Source organism: Seriola lalandi, unplaced genomic scaffold, assembly GCF_002814215.2.
Source record: "Seriola lalandi dorsalis isolate HSWRI2012SDOR001 ecotype SW California unplaced genomic scaffold, Sedor1 jcf7180002052274, whole genome shotgun sequence".
In the NCBI taxonomy this organism is placed as follows: Eukaryota; Metazoa; Chordata; class Actinopteri; order Carangiformes; family Carangidae; genus Seriola; species Seriola lalandi.
The window spans coordinates 2163294-2175565 of NW_019522827.1; the positions used below are offsets into that span (position 1 = coordinate 2163294).

Genomic DNA, 12272 nt, shown 5'->3' on the forward strand with positions numbered 1-12272 from the left:
CCACCACCACCACCCCCCACCACCACTCCTCCCTCCTCCCCAACTCGGCCCAGCATGGCTCAGATCAGCTCAGCTTAGGGTAACATGAGTGTAGAGGAGGTCCAGAGGAAGCTTAGAAGAGGAAAAGACAGGAAGATAAAGGATAGGGAGGGAAAGAACGAGAGAGAGAGAGAGAGAGAGAGAGAGAGAGAGCACAAGACGATGTCTCAGACAGATTTAGTAAATAATGAGGCAGCGTGGGCGTTCTGGTGTCTCAGTGGGCTTAAGGCGGCAGAATACCAACAATGAAGTCCAAATTGCCTGAAATAGAAATACACTCGAAAACAAGGAGGCACACAGATTTTGTGGTCATTCACAGCAGCTGTTAATTTGAATTCGATGCTAGTGGATTTAAGGAATTGGAAGTCATAAAGGTGGAATTATCTCCTAACATTGTCGAGGAAAAACCCCCAAGGGGCTGTCGGATGAACTCGCTTCATCAACACCAGCCGTTGTCTCTGGAACTGATGTTATTTCACACCAATACTTATATAAAATTGGATATTGTAAGAGTCATTTCTCACAGACCACACAGAGATCTAAGAACTGTCAGTGTTTAGGCCTGGTCTCTCTTTTCACTTTCTGGCTCATCTTGATGCACTTCCTATAATCAGTGGTAGTTTATTGTAATAAATGGACTGCATTTATATAGCAATTGTCTAGTCTTAATGACCACTCAAAGCTCTTTACTATACTAGTCACATTCACTCATTCACACAGCACTTGCAATATACACAGCCCATCTCTACCGCACACACTCACTCATACACTAATGGTACATCAGGGAAATCTGGGGTTCAGTATCTTGCCCAAGGACACTCTCGCTCTACCTCCTGAGCGTCCTAAGATACAAAAAAAGATCAGCCTCGCACTGATTTGTAGTCCGATTTCTATTTTTATTTTTTCCTAAAGACAAATATGTGAATACAAATATGTTATCATAATTTTGTAAAATTTATCGTACCCATGGCAACCACAGAAATACCCTCTGGAGTAAAACCAAATATTGAAACGATTCAAGCTTTGACCACAAGATGAGACAGAATCTGAAGGAAAAAAACTTTGTAAATTGTAAAAGGAAATGCTTCACTACAATACATCACAACTACTAAGGCAATTGTTTTCAAAAAAGATCAAGACAAGATTTGAACAAAAACACATGCCTTGTTTCTGTGCATCTGCCAGTTTAAGGTTTGAAACTACATTTTTTCTCAGCAGATCTACACAGAGTTATGAGTAACCATAGATCGCGGAGGCTCACAGAGGAACCAACACACATCTCCTCCAGGGTTTGAAATGGCAAATAAAAAATATGTTCATGGAAATCATCCATGCAGATGACACTCGTAGGTGTGTGCAGACCAGAGGACCGTCCCCTGCAGACTGCCCTCGACAGAGCAGCGTATAATGTGCCACGTGACCTTGCCGCTTGTTATCTCCTAGAAGTGTCTCGGATTGTGTGATAAGGACGATGTCATGATGGGGGTAAAAATAGTTATAAACTGCGACAAGCAATAAAAGGGAAACAGCAGAGCCGTCATACACTGCATTCAGACTTTTTTCTCTACTGCAATTCTTAAGCTGAAACACAGATAACTGGAGAAAGAGTCACACTGGTCTCAGCCCAAAATAATAATGTCTTATACCCATTATATGTCACTGATCCGTTTTCTTCTTTACATATGAGACTTTCCTCTGACTGACTGCTCATTAACACATGGCTTTGAAGGGAAAGGTGAAGATTTACATAAAAGCTTTTCCACTGATGTGTCATCTTCCTGCCCACATGATCTTGACTCTCCCACTTTTAAGATTTATCTCAGTGCTGCTGCAGGGATTCTGTGTCTGATAAGATCCCTCATAAGGCCTAAAAAGCTCTGTCCTCCTCCAGTGCACACAGAGCGTGGTTGGCTAAAGGACGTTTTAATTACCGAGATGTGCATGAAATGATATCCTGTCACAATGTCAGCTTGCAAAACAGGCTACGATGAGCGTTCAGTGGCATGTGGGTAATGCAATAGAACAGAGCTTGTGAAATTTGTGCAATGCAATTTTCCAGAACAGTAATGAGGCTGTCAAAGGAAAAATCAACACAAAGGAAAGTTAAGAATCATGCATTCCTCTCAATACTGAAAGGAGAGAGAGTCAGATTGCCAAATGGATATATCAAATCTGCCGTCCATCAGTATTGGCCTTTCACAGATACAGTATCACAGGCATTTAAATAGCACTGAATACTAAACTGAGTCAACTTTCCAATTGCTGTAGAAGACGCTGTTTATTTGCTTCAGGCGGCTGAAAAATGAGATAAAACAACTCATGCGCACAGTTGACACATGGAGGCCTGCTTTGCAACAGTTTTCTCTACCTCTATTGGTGGAGGGTTGTGTTTAAAGGCTTGATGTTTCTGCCGCAGTCAATCAACTCTCAGATTGTACAGGGCAAAATCACTTCACTGCGCCCATCTCAAATAGTTTGCCTCATTAAAAAAACTGTTAAAAATATTAAATCAACAAAAACCATGGTAAAACCTGGAATCTGGCAGCATGGTTTTCAGATTAAAATCACAGGGTATCCTGTGGCATAGATGCATAAAAATTAAATTACCACATCCCCAGTTAATTTAATGTGCGGGAACCTTGTTTTCGTGTCACACCCCTTCCTTTCTCCACACATTTACTGTCTATCTCTACTGCGAAATTTCAAATAAAGGCTTCTAATAAGTAACACATGAAAATAGTAATTGACAAGATGAAAGATTTGACTCCACTCTCTTGTGTCTGTGTAACTTAAAACTGGAGTGCGGGACTCTAACTTATAAATAAACGTTACATTCAAGCCCTTGACAATCGAGTTAACTGATTCAGCTTGTCAGCTCCAGGTAAATCTCTGCATTTTTCAGTATGAAAGAGTTTGGTGACTGTGGCATGGCAAGAGCTTCAGCCATCATTGCATCTACAAGACAAGAAGTTATAATACACACTCTGAGCAGCACTATGTCAAGGCAGGGAAAGTGATGAGACAGGTGGGGGCTGGCTGGTTAGCATGGTAAATTCAGTAGAAGAAAAGATGCATGTGTGTGTGTGTGTGTGTGTGTGTGTGTGTGTGTGTGTGTGTGTGTGTGTGTAGAGAGAGAGGAGTTAACATTGGGGTTGCTTTCCAACACTGGAGACAGCTGTTGGCGAGTAAAGGAAGGGAGTTTGATGCTGAGATCGCAACGTTTCTTCTAGACTGGTAAGTAATCAGCTGTTTATGCAAACTCTAGCTATGTCGCAATAGCAAAACTTACAAATAGCTCCTTTAAAGCTGAAATTATCAAGTGTCTTTCAATGTAGCAACTAGAAATCCAGAAAGAAAATTCCTGAGAAAATTCCTTTCATTGTGTTCTTAAAGAGATGATTTTAACCCTGTCAACTTGCATAAAAACTGGACATGTAAACCTTCTCTATTTATTTTCTAATTTTGGATGTACCTTACAACCTCTGGAGCCGAGTGAAAGTTGTTCCTTTAACAGGACAAGACACACCACCTGATCTCTTCTAGTTGATAACAACATGAACTGATGCATGGCCTTTTTTTACCTTCAGAAAGAAGCAAATATGATTAGAAAATACCCATTAATGCATATCTCATGAGTGCCTTGACCCTGGTATCTGAGCGTGAAAGCTCCTTTGTGTCTTTGGTTTCTCTGTGGGCTGGTGCAGGGTCTCCTACTACAAAAAGCCAACGTGACTAGGGAGGAAGCTGACAGTGAGGCTGCTGCATGCAAACCAAGCAGCCTCCTCTGTCTATCCAGCTGAACCTCAAGCAGCTCAGGCACAAACAGCAAACCCCACAAACCTGCTCAGAGAACAGCAGTTTCTGTGCAATGGATGTAAATAAGCCATAGCTGCTGCTGCTCTCTGCTCGCTGCTAACAGAGAGGAAGAAAGAAAACAAAAATTTCCCTGTGCTGGATCTGCATGTTGAAAAAGGTCTGATCAATAGGAACAGATGTACTGATTTATGTCCACACACACACACACACACACACACACACACACACACACACACACACACACACACACACAAGGCAAGGCAAGATGAAAAAAACAGAGGAGAGGTTATACAAGAGCAGAAGCGAGACAATAGAAAGAAGTGACAGGAAAATAAAGAAGAGACGAGTGTCTGTTGAAACAGCAATAAGAACCAGGGTGCAGCTGGGGAAGGAAGAAGGGTGAAGGGATTTCAGGCCTGTCAGCTGCTCTCCTCTGACTCTTTCTCGGTCGCTCTCACCACAGCTGATCAATCAACTTTGCTTTTAATCTTGCCCAATGACTCATAATCAAATTAACTGCCTCACTGCCGTGCTCTGTGGAGCGGCCGCATATAACACAGTACTGCAATCGGCGCACAGCCAGCAAAGCAATATGTCTCTCTCTCTCTCTCTCCTTCTCTTCCTCTCTCTGTCCTACGTCCACACATATCAGCCTGTTTCTATGTCAGCTACACTTTGACTTCCTGGTTTAGATAGCTCATTTGGTGCATGGTTAAGTAAAAGTAGCACTGCACCAGTCGGCGCCAGGTTTTTAAATGTCAGCGGTGGCGCCAGCTGAGGCAGGAAGAACCTGTGCACTGCAACCAATCATATGCAGTCACTTGAGGTTAAAAACAAACCCAGAACTTTCTTGGCGAGGATGCTTCACTTCTAAAGGCTGCTAAAAGGTCCTGAAACCTTAAAACCTAAGTGTCTGCAAAGGATGTAAACAAGACTACTTTGTCTATAGAGATATACAGAGATATAGATATACAGATATATATCTATATATCTATAGATATATAGAGATATACAGAGCTGAGCAACTTATAGAAGTAGCTAGCTGCTCTGTGAAGCTGTACTTGAGCTAAATGCTAGCGTAAGCATGCTAACATGCTCATAATGACAATGTAAACAGGCTGATATTTAGCAGGTAGAATGTTAATTATGTTCATCATCTCAATTTATTATGTTAGCATGCTAAAAGTTGCTAATTATCACACAGACTGATGGGAGTGTCATTAGTTTTAAAGGGATTTCGTCATAAACCAAACTATACAACACTTAGTTGCGACCAAGTAATTTGATTGGACGAGAGGAATTCCATGAGTGTTGATATAAAGAATAACAGCACTGGGACTTTTAACTACATGTATCACTCACTTCACAGGTGTTCTATTAACTGTTAATCAGCATTATATTAACGGTCATTATCCATTTTAGATTGTAACAAACCTCTCAATGGTGAATATATTTCCAGAAAAAATATTTGAATTAAATGATGTCTGGTCGTCAGAAGAGGATGAAGGGAAGAAGCCTGGATACTTGAGTGCACACCTGAGGCAACGTGTAGACAAAGTAGCAAGCTAGTGTGCACTGTGCAGGTCAGGATAATGTTTATGTGTTGTTTAGCAACAGTCCACTACCAGTCCAGTTGTGGAACTATTTGTGTTGGCGTTGCCGAATAAATGATAAAATAAACAAACAAATCATAATTTGTTGTTGCTTATCTAACTAATATGGCGCATGTAGAACTGTTGTATAAAAGCAATATCCTTTGGCCCTCGTACCTATAACATCACAACCTCGAGCGTGATATTGCTTAAGTATCAGACAAATCAAAATGTTGATCAGATGGTGGCATCAAAAGTCAGGGGTTCACCAAAGTCAGTAAGATTCATCGCACTGACTGACATCAAAATTCATTGCAATTTATCCAACAGTTGTTGTGATATTCCGTTCTGGACCAAAGTTGAGAACTAGGTGTCCGACCGGCGTTGTAATCCCTGTAGCCCCCTGACTAATGTGGCTAAAAACAAAATGTTTACTTGAGCTGTGTTTTCACCCTTAGTGGATCTGCCTGTCAGTGGGAGCAGCTGTGGCTCAGGGGGTAAAGCAGGTCATCCAATAACCAGGTTTGATCCCCGGCTCCTCCAGTCCGCATGTTGAGGTGGCCTTGGGCAAAATACTGAACCCCAAATTGCCCCTGGTCGCTGTGCCATCAGTGTATGAGTGTGTGTGTGGGTGTGATGTATGAATGTGTGAGTGAATGGGTGAATGTGGCAAGTAGGCTACTGTTAAGCACTTTGGGTGAGAAAAGTGAGAAAAAAGTGCTATATAAGTGCATTTATTATTCATTTTCCATTAAATGTAGTGGAGGGATTGGCCTTAGACTAACAAAACAAAAACATTTTGATGGCGATTATGGATGGCCACCGAAATATCTCTGATTTTATTTCATAATCTCTATGTAGCAATGGTTATGAAATTAAAAGAGATAAAGACTTGACTTCAGTTTGTATATGGTCAAGTTCGCAAATTGTTCAACACAAAATGGAATAAAAGGAAACAGCATCTTTGAGTGTAAAGTAGAAAACTTCTTTAGTTTGATTGTTCAGTCTAGAGCTACTTAAACAACTGTTATTTGATCTGTCTCTAAAAATCTAGTGGCTAAATATTTTTCTGGGAAAAGCTCACTGTACAGTTTGTGCTGAGCTTATGAGAAAAAGCCTGCAGACTTCACTCTAAACCCCATTAAACAGCAGACTGTCCAGAAGGCTAATATACAGAGTGGATAACACTGTACAAACACAATCAGTCCAGACAAATGGAGACAGAACGCTTGTTTGGTTGAAATAACTAAGACTCATTTCATAAAACAATGTTTTTGCCTTTTCTCCTGATAAATGATGACACAACACATGCTGTTTTCCAGAATCTGCTTGATCACAGTTTCACACTTACGGATGCACCACGATACAACTACAGTCACAGGATAATTAAAGAAGCTGCTCACTGTTCCACACCTGGACGGACTTTTTCAGTGCCAGTGATGTTTCATTACTCCTGTAATCTTGAAGCCTCAGTCTGGAGCTCTGATGTTCGGCCTAAAGAGCTAAATCATGTGTGTTCTTTGCCCTACCACCCCACTGACTCATTTTTCCTACTACCTATTAGATTAACAACCTCACAATTAGGCTAATACAGGACTGGGAAAGCACTTAGTGCTGCAAAAACGTCAGTGAGACCTGACTTAATGTTTTGGAAAGGGGTTCATTCACTTTCGGTAATGTGAAAGTGGGTGGATGCCTAAATTGTCCAAAGTGGGGAAGAGCAGTGATTTGAAACCAAGCCACAGCTTTATTGATTAACTATTGAGTAACTGCACTCAGATGCAAAGGTATTTGGACAGTACGCAGTTTTTATGCTTTCACTCTGCATCCTTGATCCTCTGTAGGTTAAATCTCACCGGTTCTTAATAGTTAACCTGCAGATTTTCAGCTTTAAGTCGAACTAAGATTTGAATTCCCCTCACACACACAGCTAATGTCAATCATTTTCCAACGACTGACTGAGAGTTCAGCTCCCTGTGTGCTACTGACAGCAGCATGTCATTACATGTCATTCCTCTTTTTCAACAAGCCTTCATAGTGTTAGTTAACAACTGAACAGTTTGTGTCTGTACAACATTTAACATCTGGAAGGCCCCATTGTGCTGTTTGTATTGTCCTCAGAGAGTGGAAGCTAGTTAGCTCAGCCTCTAACCTTGCTAACCTGTGCCTATAATTACTGAAGACAAAAAATGGGTTTAAAGAGAGTGTAGGCAGCAACCTCTACTAGCTGATTAACAGACAGCAGCAGGTTGTGGAGATGCTACTTTAACTTTAATCTTTCCACAGCTTTGCTACCATTTTCCATTTGGATTCCACTGCAGCTGTGTGAAATGTGTTTAATAGTCTGTATTGTTCACAACACATCTGTTACAGCTGGTAGCCTATTGTGTTTATTTGTAGATTCATGTTGGCATAATGCCACGTTCACATCATAGCAGAGCTATCGTAATTACGAGTTTGCGACTTAAATCATCTTTACTTTTATGTTCACTGGGGAAACTCATGTTTTTTTTGTTTTGCTTTTAAAGTTGAAACTTGGTACTTCCTAACACGGAAAAGCCTGAGAACAAAACAAATATGGACGTCTCATATATATATATATATATATATATAGGATATAATGGTGTTATATTGTCAATACACAGTATTTTAATCCTCACAACATGAACTCTGTAATCATAAAACTGAATTTGACATGAATCCTTGTCAGTCGTAAACATGAAAATCTCTTCCATCCATATTTCTCATCCATAACATAGAATGTGAAAGTGTAGACAGCGTTTGCTCAGTGCTGTATTTGTCCTGCATTATACAGAGGAGGGGGACTAACTCGTCTTTCATGGGTCCAGTTGCTGCTGGGAAAATGTCCAGCCTGTAAACCTGTGACCTCAGCGATCCTTCCCGACAGTAAATGTGTGATTTCAACCACGACACAGAGACACGTACAGAGTCATGCAGTAACGCAGGAAGTGCTCACATCTCAGACGGGACAGATGGGATTTAATCAGCTAACAACTCCGGCCCTCCAGCTGGCAAACTGCACAAGTGATATTACAAAACTGTTTTTGATGAAATTGTCAGTTGGCAACAAAAGTCCACACACCCTCCTCGAGAACAATAAAGTACTGCAGGTGTGCTGTCGCTGCAAAAAAATGAATAATATGTACATTTCTTCTTTTTTGGTTATAATTAAAGTCAAAACAAACAGCACAAATTTATACTGAACACAGATTTGTTAACAGAAGTGAATTGAAATTTGAGCTCAGCTTTCATTTTAGTGTATTTTCATCCATATGAGATGCAGCTAAAAACCTGCAATGTGTTTAGGAAAATTAGGTTAAAGGGATAATAAGTTGACATTTTAGGAACAATGCTTATTTGCTTTCATGCAGAGACGTAGAAGATTGATTCAACGCTCATATTGAGCCAGGAGCTGGTTAGTGCCTAACTGTCACTTTTACACTTTGGTTTTTAAGTATATTTCCCAAAATGTGGAAAAAAACACTCAGTAAAGCAGCTAGTTTGATATGCTGTCACCACAGTTTACTGCTTGATTACTTCTTTGAGTCTCAATCCCATAAATTTGATTCATCTTATGATACTTTGTTTTACGATTCTCTCTCCAGCTGAGAGACATTAACTGTAGCTACATTTGACGACAAACTGCTCGGACCCCAGGAGTTTAGCAAAAAAAAAAAAAAAGAAGAAAGAAAAACTAAAATAAAGGAGGAAATCCATTATGAGCTGTTCTGGAAATATTAGCAGTGATACATTAAGGTGTAAGCCACTGCGCAATGTTAGGGAAGAACATTTTGATAATGGCAGTGGGCGTTTAGGTGTTACAGTAGACTCACAGAGCCACATGTCTTCTTCACTGTTCATATAAGTGCTCTCAGTTTTCTTAATGTAATAACACTTTTCTTCCAAAGGGGTTCAGCGGGGGACACAGGAAGGGAAATGTGGTGTGTTATGGCTCTGAGTGTAAGTGAGTGTGTGTGTGTGTGTGTGTGTGTGTGTGTGTGTGTGAGGCAGGGGAAGTCCATGACAGAGAGTGAGAAAGAGGGTAGGTGTTAAATGAATGGCTGAGATGATTGCAAGTGCTGGTGGAGGAATTGAATTGTGAGCAGGCCGTATTTCAGCTCAGCGAAGAGGCAACACACACACACACACACACACACACACACTCACTCACAACACACACTATGCTATTTCACCTCTACTGCCGAGCCACTTCATCCAGGCCTCCAGCATCATTAGAAAGCTGCGGAGAAGACACTCGAGAAGCGGGACAGGACTCAGGGTGTGATATCATGTTAACAAGATTGAACTGTTTGAAATATCTGAGCAAAAGTCGGGTGAATGTTTCTCCTTTAGATTCTGAATGTGCTTCGCGTCTTCACAATTTCAGCTTCGTCTAACTGTTACTTGATGCGAGAAGCTTATAGGTTAGTTTGACTTTGTGAGCAGGGTCACAGCAAGGTGAGGAATCAGCATGGGTGGCTTCAGGGGGAAACAGACGACCTCTAAAGTCAAAGGGGTATTAAAGGGATAACCAGGCGACCTGAGCAACAGTAAACAGGACCACAGCTTTCTCCACCAGAAGCTAGCATCCATACAATGTCTGCAAAAACACTGAAAACCTCAAAGACAGAATGGGAAGGAGCATTTACATTCGCATTTACTCATGTGGCAGACACTTTAATCCAAAGCAACTTATAAGTGAGGGACATCACTACAGCTTCAGTGCAGGCCAACCTGACACACATCACTTTAAGGGATCATTATCTGCATCGTGGGTAAAAAGCAAAAAAAAAAGCCCGAGCAGCATCTTTCTCCTCACAGTGAGATACTTCAGAACACTGGCTGCTAACATTTTTTTTTTTTTTTTACTTTTGGTGCTTTTAAGTGAACCAACACTTACTCACAAACCCTTATCACCGGCTGCATAATGTCTGCTGCTGTTTTGCTCAAGACTGGGTTTATCTTTTCTGACTGTTCATCATTGAAGAAAAGTTTTTAAATGACTCCCCAATTAGTGTCTCTCCAATACTTCGTGATAAGACAGCAAAAATTAGGGACGCCCTGGTGGTGTAGACATTAGAGGGTTTAAATGCAATGACCCCCATGGTTTACCCCCTTAAAAATAGAACAGAAATAGAATAGAAATACTCCATATTGGTTTTTCCAATTTGTTATTCATCTTGTGATCCCTGGGTGGGTAAGAAAACACACTGTCTGATCTGACAATTCTTCAGGACTCATTTTCTTCTGATTACCAACCAGACTCAATGTTTATAGATTCTCAATCTTCATTATTCTCTGAGGCTTGTGTTGGGATCAAATTAAACACTGGGGGTTTGTTTTTTTTTAGCAGAATGTATTTAAACAGCTAAAAAGAATTTTTTTTTCCTCAAAGGGCTTTACACTCAGTTCAGCACACTACACTCTCTACCCTCAGACTCTGGATGAAAACCCAGTCTAACAGTGGTTTATTCAGTGCATTAAGATGATCAGCACTAAAAATCTGACTAAACTTTGTTCTTTAAATAAAGACTTCCAGCTGGTTTAAATTGACACTACAGCCCCGGAAGCTGCTCATCAAAGCCGCACTAAGTTTTTACCAGGCCACGGTTTTCAGCTGGAGTTGAGCAGAGACAGCTCCCGCTGCTCGGGGTGCTCGGGGTGCCATTTGTCATCCCTCCTTTAACCCCTGTAGCCCGCTGAAGGCTGCCCTGAGCACCCACCAGTCTATAACCTGCACCTGGTTCAGGTCCACTTGCAATGCGAATCAATATTTGGGTCGACTGAGGGAGAAGTGTCGCGGAAATGCTGTGCCAGAAAAAAAAACAAACAAAAAAAAACCCGCCTGCCATCCCGTCTGAGATGCATTCACAAGCGCAGCTAATGGCTCACACGCTTTAAATGAATCCCTTTACTGACCACTAAGAACCAGAACCAGAGGAGAACAAAAGACGCATGCAAGTCCCAAGTCTCGCCATGATGCATGTTGCATGTTAACGCACAGAGAAGTGCGGGAGCGCAGCGGCTCATGGCAGGTGCACGATGGAGCCAAATGGCCTGAGCGAGCACGCATTTCTTACCCGGAGTTTTCTTTTGGTGCAGTAGGGAGGAAGGAGGAGGAGGAGGAGGAGGAGGGGGGTTGACCAACTCCACCGCTCTCCCTTCTTCAGGCGCCTCTCTCCATCCAATGACACCGGTGCCGGTCCGGTCTATGTATACAGGGGGTGCAGGAGGGGAGGGAAACGGCGTTAGCACTCCTCCCGTTTCAGCGCATCCAGGAGCTTTCAGACGTGGCCAGCTGGCGGAGGAAGAGGAGCGAGAGAGATGAAGGAGAGGAAGAGGAGAAGGAGGAGGAGGAGGAGGAGGAGGAGTGTTTATATTGAGCTCCGAGGTGTCCGTCTGACTCTGCTGCTGCTCGCCGGAGTCTGGGAAGCTGCTGCCAGAGGCATTTCTGTGCGATTCGAAGCTCACCCCCGACCGACCGACTGCAGAAACAGAGTCCCACCCCTGCAGCGCAACTTCCACCGTCGGGCCGCTCAATAACACGGCCACCGCCTCCTCCTCCGTGGCTCCACAGCAGCAACAGCAGCACTGGAGGAGACCTGCCTGCTGCACGCACGCACACACGCACAAACACACAACACAGCCTGATCTTACGCAACGGGTGTGCACGGGGGGGAGACCTGGGTTGGAGGTGTGTTCAGGGACACCCAAACTTTTTTCAAGTCTCCTTCAGCACCCCTCGCCCACAAAACCCCCTGACCCCAAAAGTGATCAAACCCTGTCCCAAGAACAACCCCCCCC

At 42.4% G+C, this 12272-nt stretch overlaps 1 protein-coding gene across 1 annotated transcript in view; it reads right to left on the minus strand.

Moving 5' to 3' along the window:
- The window catches only part of syt12 (synaptotagmin XII), a 27161-nt gene extending 15094 nt beyond the window's left edge, over positions 1 to 12067 (minus strand). Inside the window, exon 1 of the mRNA XM_023400215.2 lies at positions 11549 to 12067. The gene's annotated coding sequence lies outside the window, so the exon portion shown is untranslated. The remainder of the gene's footprint in view (positions 1 to 11548) is intronic.
- Between the last annotated feature and the right edge of the window lie 205 nt (positions 12068 to 12272).